At 42.6% G+C, this 9,140-nt stretch overlaps 1 pseudogene; it reads right to left on the reverse strand.

Annotated features, from left to right (window-relative positions):
* Window positions 1-1,398: 1,398 nt before the first annotated feature.
* On the reverse strand, window positions 1,399-6,193 carry LOC133924897 (uncharacterized; annotated as a pseudogene).
* Window positions 6,194-9,140: the final 2,947 nt, after the last annotated feature.

Raw genomic sequence — 9,140 nt, forward strand, 5'->3', positions numbered from 1 at the left:
AAAACTGATTTTGGTTGAGGTGCCCAAGTGAGGCGTGCGGGTTGCTGGTGAGCTCCTTTATATCTGGGGGTCTCTTTCTTCTCGATTTGAAGAAAAATAGAGTGACATCTCTCCTTGCTTTGGTTGGTCATCTTCTTGTCTGGTGATTGTATGTTGAGTTCATCAGCTTGCTCGGCTTGGAGAATCGCTAGAGGGAGTTGGTGGTGGTGGAGCCGGTGCTGTGTCGCCTAGGCCCGCTCGCACGTGCCGACGCAGTGCGGCTGGCTTTGTATCTCTGATCTCCTTCATACCACTGGCAATGGTGGTGCTAGGGTTTCTGGGACGGCGGCTTTTGAGCCGTGCTTAGCCTCTCTTCGTCACGCCTTTGAGCAATTTTCTCTGTGAGTTTTTTCTCTTCCTTTGCTTTGGACAGTACGGTTACATTTTTTTCTATGCTATGTGATGATATATTATACTGAGATTGAGGCATAATAACTAAGTGCAATAGTAAATACCTGAGTTTGTAGCCCCTAGAGGTATGTGATGTCCTGTTCAGTCTGTTCATATGTTCAGATGTTGTAATGACAGTATGGTAATGCCGGAGAAACTCTGTTGACATATTCTCCATTGAGTTACTTCATGATTTGTCCTCTGTTTTAGTGTTGTTGTGGCTCAGAGGAAGCTAGTCTTTGTTTCTGAATATTATTACTGATTTAATCTTCTTGCTACTGTCAGTACTTGGATTTGATTCGGTTATTCGGATTTGTGCACTCTGTTGTCATAACAGTACTGTCAGAAGAGACTTTGCTAATTCTGTCCAGGTTATTTACTAGTTGAAACTTAGTTTATTGCCCAATCTGTGATGTGTATAATTGAACAATTAGATGATAGAACATACACAGTTCTAGGGCCAAATGTTGTTTATCTGAGAGCAATGTTTTTCTTCCTTAGAACTGCTGTCGAGTTTCTGAAGTACACATGTTACTAGTCTCAGTTCTTTATGCTGTGCAGTACATTTACTTCAAGATTATGTGTAATGAAACCTTTATGTATTGCTCATGCATTTATACTTATGGAATGATATTCATGCTTATGTTATCGCAATTATTACAACAGTTTACAGCCAAATTCATGTCTCGTGTGTTCCAAACATTCTGTATCTGCTAGTGCGACAAATAGGTTTCAGTAAATTTCGTTGAACCTCAGTAGGAAGAACCCCAATTAGGCACACGCAAGAACTTACAGTAACAAAGCTAGCTGATTTTTTTAATAGAACAATGAATTATGTAGGAATTAGGTGCAGCTTACAGTTACAACGGTTGGGAATTTCAGATTAACCGGTACGTCAGCTAGATGAACTAAACCATGCGTGACAGAGCGGCAGCCTTCCTGGCATGCACATTCTAGCATAACAGAGGATTCGGATCAAACGAAAAGATCTTGAATCAGCTGGTATTACAAGTACAATATACACTGGTACATACATCTACATTTTAGAAGAACCTCTCCAAGAGTTCAGAATCCAAAATAAGTTCTTTCAACCCAATAAATTTGCTGTACTGCAAAGTAATCACGCTTAATCCTACCAGCAAATACTCTGATGCTATGTTTCCTTACAGCCCACCTGGCGGCAACAATCCATAAAAGCTTCTCAATAAGATGGTGATGATCATAGAACTCAACATGCCAAGCACAACACCTGCTACTACACATCCAATCATTCGTTCTGAACTGAAATCTTCTGACATATATGACTCCGAAAACCTGTCATATCTCAATGTCAAGTCAACCAAAAGGAAATGGAAAACAAAAGCAGAATCCATCCAAAGTCAATGAGGAACAAAGAACAGAAACATTTAACTGATCAATACTGATATGCAAGTAATTTATGTAGGCCTAGAAAGGATATTGATAAGTCCCTTAATAGTGTAGCAACTAGCAATAATGTAATACAAGTATACTTTACTTCAACCATCTGATCAAGTGATCGATTAGTAAAGAATCTGAGGGAATGAGAGCGATAAATTAGCAAAAGATTAAGCAGTTCTAGCCATCTAAGTTTCATGGCGTGATATATGGATCGACTCACCATTATATATTTGAGTTTGCCCATCTGATCAAGTGATACATTACTAAAAAATCAAGACGAAATGAGAGCAGTAAAGTAGCAACAGATTAAGCACTATTACTCACAGTACAAATATCCTTTTGAGCATCTCCTTTGTTGAAGGGTCCTCAGCAGTACAATTGAATAGCTTGTCCAAGTGAATATCTGCCTTGTTACTACCTAGTGTATATCTGCAGCTGTATGATTCATTGACCTACAAGGATAGGAGGTAAGGAAATGGCAATGTGGACTACCCATTGGAACTAAACATGACACAAGCAAAAGGCAGAGAAATAACAGATGGTTCACATGCGCACATGAGGAAATTTTTAAGTACTTACAATGTGTTAGGACTAAGGAAGTGAATACTAAATCCAACAGAGAACGAGATAATCCAAAGTAGAATACCTTGAACTTCAGCGTTGTTGTCCATGCAGCACCAAAATCAGGTCGACAATTTTGAGGAAGTGCCTCTTTTGGGGCCTCTGCCAATGCATAAGATATTTGGCCAGAAAAGTATTCTGTGTATTCAACCTACAATTCAATCCACAACACAAATGATAGCCAGTTGATCAGTAAAGTAGTAAACACATGGCAAGCCTTCATGACTATTTACAGTAAGATGAAAGATGAAGCACGGGTAGTTAGCAGGCTGTGCAAGGCTGCAAGTTGATGTGCAAACCGCAAAACATAAAGAAGTTCCGTATTTCTGTTGCAAGCCTTTACCACCAAACTAAAATTATGCTATTCCTTCATTAATTCTTGAGGGTTCAACGCCCATCAACATCTAAGATCTCTCTCTCTATATATATATATATAGACACACGCGCGCACGCGCGCACGCGCACACACACACGCGCACGCGCACGCGCACGCGCACACACACGCACACACACACTGTGCACATATATACAAACTCATCCGTGACCATTGAATCACATCTATACGTAACAGATCGCAGCCGCGCTCCCCACCTGTCATCTATGTAACTTTTCCGTTTACATCCCCCACACAGCCTGAAAACTTCTGGAAACACCCCTGGCGCAATTCTCTGTCTCGACTCGACTCTGCTTCATCTCGCTCGATCTGTTACTCCTCCCGATCGCCCACCAGGCCACCAGCATCGAGAGCCACCATCAAAGCTAGGGTTAGGATACTGCACCGCGCTCCGTCGGCTCTGCCATCGCTCTCCGCCTCATCCCAGCCTTCACCAGCACGGAGTTGATGCCTCCTTCTTCGTTCGAGGCAGGGGTTAAGGGTGGGCACTGCTGCCAGGTTTGCCCATGCCCCCCCCCCCCCCCGACGACCCTCCGCCAGCGATCTACCCATCATCCTGGCGCACAGCAGCAGGGAGCCGCTGCCTGCTCCCATTCTTGGCCAGGATTAAGGGAGGGCGCCGCGCCAGCCGCCACTGTCCAGTCCTGTCCTGCCGACAAGACGCCAATGCCGCTTGTTCGGCTCCCCTGACAACGCATCATCCAAGGGGACTCGGGTGCCTTCTTCTTCATCCTGTTGGATCTACGGCAAGCAAGCAACCGATGGCTTTTGGCACAACAGATTCGAGCAGTGGTGTGACGTGCATGCAAAAATCCAGATTGTATTCGTTGGAGTAGTGCCAGTCTTAATTTGCAAGAAAAACAATTCATTGTGTCATGTTACAGTTTTTCTTGTTCCTTTTTGATCGAATTGCTTTTGTGTGACCTGTATTGTCTCGCAATTTGTAGTGACAGGTTGAATAGTGAGGTTGCACTGTCATGCCAATTGGACTCAATCGCGTCTGTATTGTCAATTGGAATAGCTTCAAATCTGAAAGTTTTCTTCTTTTACATGGACTGGTGCTTTATGAACTTCTAAACTGCAGCGGCAACCTGATAATTATGAAGGGTGTCAGGCCACTCAAGTAAATGAAGAGTATCAGGTAGCTCATTTGTGATCAAGGAGCACCCTGTTCAGATGTTTTTTGAGATTGTGTTAACTGTTTACTGAATCTGCTACTGTGCACTTCCAGCACTCACATTCGCTTTCATTTGGTTAATCATATGACTTGTGTAAAACCAATATGAAAACAGGTCTGAGACTAAACAGAAATGAGACACCCCACAGTTCTTGAATTTGAAAAACAGAACCTGCAGGGCACGAAAAGGGACCATGTTTAATTGACACAAACTGACACTGTTCACAACTGAAACTAAAAGCATGACAATATCACTTGATGAGTACATCATGAAAGAAGTCTGGTACAGCAAGAAAGCAAAGGTCTGAACAAAAATAAACTGGGACATCACTACATGGCTAGTGAACGACATTAAATTAATCGTTTGACTCAATTTTTTCAGAGGGCAATTGCGGCTATCATTGGTGATGATCTCCTTGCATGTCCTGCACATGCGAGGTGTCCCCTTTTGATTTATCTTCGCCTTCCCCTTTTGATCGTGGGAGAGGCCTAGGCAGCGCCTTGCGTAGTTGCGTGTGGTGGTGCTGCAGTATCCTGGCAGCGGCATTGCACCTGGAGTTATAGGGAGTCCTCGCTGCGGTGCGGTGTTCACCGTTGCCCTAGCTCGGCCCTATCGTCCATTGAGCAGGAAGAAGAAGCAAAGTCGGGACTGGGAGGACGGCACCAGGGGGGGTTTCAGAAAGTTTCCAGGCCCACGCGGGGGTGGAAACGGAAAAGTTACATAAGTGGGAGGTGAGGAGCACTGGCTGCAATCTGTGATGTGCAGATGGGATCCAAGGGTCAGGGATGAGTTTGTGCATATGTGCACATATTGCCTCTTGTGCACCTGATAATTTGCCTTTAAGAAGATGGTGTATATATTGTACAGGGCTACAGGCTAAAGCTAGAGGCGCTGAATGTCAGAATGGCCCTGTAACTAAAAAAAAAAAGGAATGGCCTCATAAATATAGCCAGTTAACATTAAGCTTAATCCTGTTTTTCTTAATAAGCTGGTAGACAAAGACCAAGCAAGTAAAACATTTAGCCAATCAACAGCATTTAACAACATTTTATAAGTGCTCCTAGAGATGTAACCATGGAAGTACAATTATAGCACAAATCCTTACCTGGAAAACTGAAGCCCAGTAGTAGTCATCATGGCAGCGGAATCTTCTATTACTCGAGGGGTAAAAGACATGCTTAGATCTATAGTTCAACAAACCAAGCTCGCAAACTTTTGATGACCTAAGGTCAACGCCTGCAATGGACCAACAACCGCATCAAACACAAATGTTAAATATCTAGTGAACACAGTTCCATCTAAACATAAAAGACTAGTTAAACAATCACATTCTAAGCATACTAGATGTGGCACAATGGAATCAACAGCTAACAGAGGCACACTAGTAGTGCAACCCAATTCGCAACCTAACACAGTAAGCTAACAGCATCTAAACTATGTAGAATTGAGCGCATGGTAAAGGATTATGTACATCACAAAATGGACTATAGCTTAAACTGTCCGCAAGCTCTTAGAGCTAGTGCATCCCAATTCACAACCTAATACAGTAAGTTAACATCATTTAAACTGTGTGGAATCGAACAGAATGTAAAAGATTATGTAAGTCACAAAATGGACTATAGCTTAAACTTGCAGTAAGCACTTAGAGCGTAACACTAAAGCAGCTAATTGGCGGTATTTATTTCAGCACTCTGAACAAATCACTAAGCTCTACAAACTGCAGCTACGGGAATAAATCCGGAAGGGAATAGCGACTGACCGGTGGAGAGGATGCGGCAGGTGGAGGGCATGGAGACGGAGGCGGTGGAGGAGAGGCCGCCGAGCGCGAGCCCAGCGAGCCCGACGATGAAGGAGAAGAGGAACGACGCCGCGATGGGGAAGGCCACCCCGAGAGCGCCGTGGACGGCGGACCTGTGCCGCCGACGGCTCCGCTCCGCTGGATCCGCCCCTTCGCCCGCAGCGGCCCGCGGGGACAGTGCTGGAGGATCCATCACGTGGACCGGAGATCCATCGCTCGGAAGCCGGCGATCGCCGGACGCCGGCGGTGGGGAAGGGGAAGGTGAGCTGTGGGGAGGGGATGATTGGAACCAGCGGCTGTGGGACCTGTGTTTTTTTTTTTTGGCTTACGGTGGCTGCGACTTGCAAGATAATCTTGGGCCGTACGTGCAGTGGCCTGCCACGCCCTATTTTTATTTTTATATTTCTTATTTTCTAATTTTGCAGAAATATATATCAATTTTAAAAAAATACATAAATAGACGTATATCATCAGTTCGGAGGACAAGGAATAAATCTCGCACTCTAAGTATGGAGCGATAAGAGGTTACTAGCTAACCAGAGGGTGAGGAGAGGCTAACTAGCCTGCTATCGTGGTTTAGACTATCTCCAACAGATATTTTAAAAATTTATTTTCTATAATATTATTATAGCATCCTCTTATACTATTACAATATTCTTTATTTTTTCTATCTTCAACAACTTACCTATTTTCTACCTTTTAATATTTTTCTTCTCCCTCCAGACTCACAGTTAACCTTATAAACAGTATTGCGATCGCTACAGTGTTTTTAGGGTACGGTAGCAGTAAAAACCTTCTCTGTTGGAGATGGCCTTACAAGTCCACAACTAAGACCAAAAAAGGGATTGCCTAGTAAGAGAGCGAAAGTAGTGAGTCGTGTTTTTGGTGGGTCTAACAAATAGATCATCTATTGAGAAGGTGAGATTTAGAAAAATCTTTCTTTTAGAGATCTGGAAAAGAGGTTAGGCAACTGATAGTTATAAAAGGATAAAAATTTACCTCAATTCTTATTTAATCCAAAAAACAGAAGAGACTTCAGAGAAGAGAAAGAGAAGAATGGTGAAGCCCTATCAAATTTGATCTTCATTGCCGATAATTTACATAATCTTGTTACTGGCTTTTGAACCCTATTAGGTTACCCATTAGTTCCCAGGTTTAGATCTTAGGGACATGTAATTTAGGATAGTTGTACTGCTATTTTTATATAATATTCTATAATGATTAGTATTAGGTTTTTAGATTAAGGTAGAGTAATAATGAAATCTAGGATTTGATAGTTATGATTAATTGTTTGAGGCATATAGGGTTACAATATTTGAAGTATATTGTATGTTTTATATGTACTGTTACTTTTTATATAATACTTAGGGTTTAGTATTATTTGTTATGTTTAGGTTATTCATTCCCGGATTTAGTTGCTATAGGCTACATATGTCACACAAGTTGTATTCTAAGATTTTTATTTTTTTTTAGAAGGGGTTGTCTGGAAGGGGTAGATTTGTTAGGATTTCAGTCGGTGAATAGGAGTATAGCTAGAAGAAGTAAAAGGTCCTCTGAGGAGTTGTACAACTAGTTAATGTGAGGTTTCAAACTGGATCCCGCGCAACATAAGCTGACAATTAGGACTGTAGTGAGCCGTGCAAGGAAAGATTTTTATGGGAGTTAAACTAACTCTTTTTCTCCTGAAAGTTTTTCTTACCACTACAAAGGGAAGGGAAACTAAATATGCACTTAGGGTCTATTTTGAAGAGAGGACTCTAATAATTTTTAGGATTTAATTCAAGATTTGGATCCCAAAATATATTTTTCAAATAGACCCTTAAAAGGTGTTGAATAAGTCAAGCTCGAGCAAGTCTAGATTAGAATTCGAACATGGGGCAAGGCTTGAGGTTGGGTTGAGTAAAGTCATTAACATATAACATATTCTTATTTTATAGTTAGACATCCCATTTGAGAGTACAAACTTGATAACTAAGCTTAACATACTTACCTCGAGCAAATTTAGAAACATGAGCTTGGTAATCTAAGAGGATAATATCCATTTGTGCTATGAAAAAATCAAGAAGAGAGAAATGAGATAGCACTAATGCTAAGGGATATATGCATGGGTGCTAAGGATAGAATGTATGGCATCAATAATTCTAAGGTTTGTTATTAGTGCTAAACTTTATTTTAGTAATAATACTAAATATTTGAAATCACTTTAGCACCTATAAAAGGGGTGCTAAGGGATAAATTAGAAGCTCCAGGCACCACCGCACCAGTGCTCGAGCTGCAGTAGGAGTAGGACTCCAAGTTTGACTCAACATTAAATGGTGTCCTCGAGCTCTATAAATAGACAAAGCGCAGCTCCCCCATGCATCAGACATTCTCAAGCGCTGACGTCCATTCAAGTTATTGCAAGCACGGAAGTAGAAGGAAAACAAAACTGTCATTGTACATACGTTCTTTGGCTCCAACAAAGGTGGTGTCTCACGATGATTTTCTACGACCCCACTGCCACTACACAACAGTGCGACACTAAGAGGACGCGAGCGTCGGCGGACGTCAACGCTGTGGTCTCATAAAACATGGCACAACTTGTGGACATCGAGCCCATTAATGCTGTACCCCTGCTTTCCATTGCGCCCCAGCTGCCGCACCACTGGGGCCCATCAGAGAGGAGTCATCGTGCCTTCGCAAGCATATCCTCCCAGCACTAAAGCTCCGGGTTGACCTATCAGTGCACTTCATCGATGAGAAGCGTTTGACGGGCACAGACCTCGACATAAACTAGAACTGGTTCCGCATCCTGACCGACAGCATGCTACGCCACCTCCGCTCGATCCTAACTCCAGAGGAGCTTGACTCCACCAACCTTGTCACAACCTAGCTAGTATTGTGAATTGGAAATGAACTCAGAGAGAATCTCATAAGAGAAATTGGGGAAGAATGGAGGTTTGTGTTGCTTGTTCTTGCCCCATCGGGTCTGGATACTTTTTACAATAATGACTTAGGTTGATCTCCTGTTACCGATCCAGTTATAACACACCCCGGTCGGGATTAAATAGAGTGGTTTAACTAACATAACAGAAATGATAGGCTGGCATTAATTGTGCCTAATTCAGCACCATGACAGGAGAGAGCTGGCGTGAAGTAGGAGCTGTTGTAGCTGTAGATCTGGGCGAAGCGGTATCGAATAGCCAGGACCGTCGGATCTTCTGTTTATGAAAATCCCCTCCCCTTGAGACCGCATTTGCCCTCAAATGTGCCTGTTGGACTGAACTTCTTCAACATCATTCAGAGACTATTCTTGTGTCCA

The sequence above is a fragment of the Phragmites australis genome, chromosome 7 (genome assembly GCF_958298935.1).
Source record: "Phragmites australis chromosome 7, lpPhrAust1.1, whole genome shotgun sequence".
In the NCBI taxonomy this organism is placed as follows: domain Eukaryota; kingdom Viridiplantae; phylum Streptophyta; class Magnoliopsida; order Poales; family Poaceae; genus Phragmites; species Phragmites australis.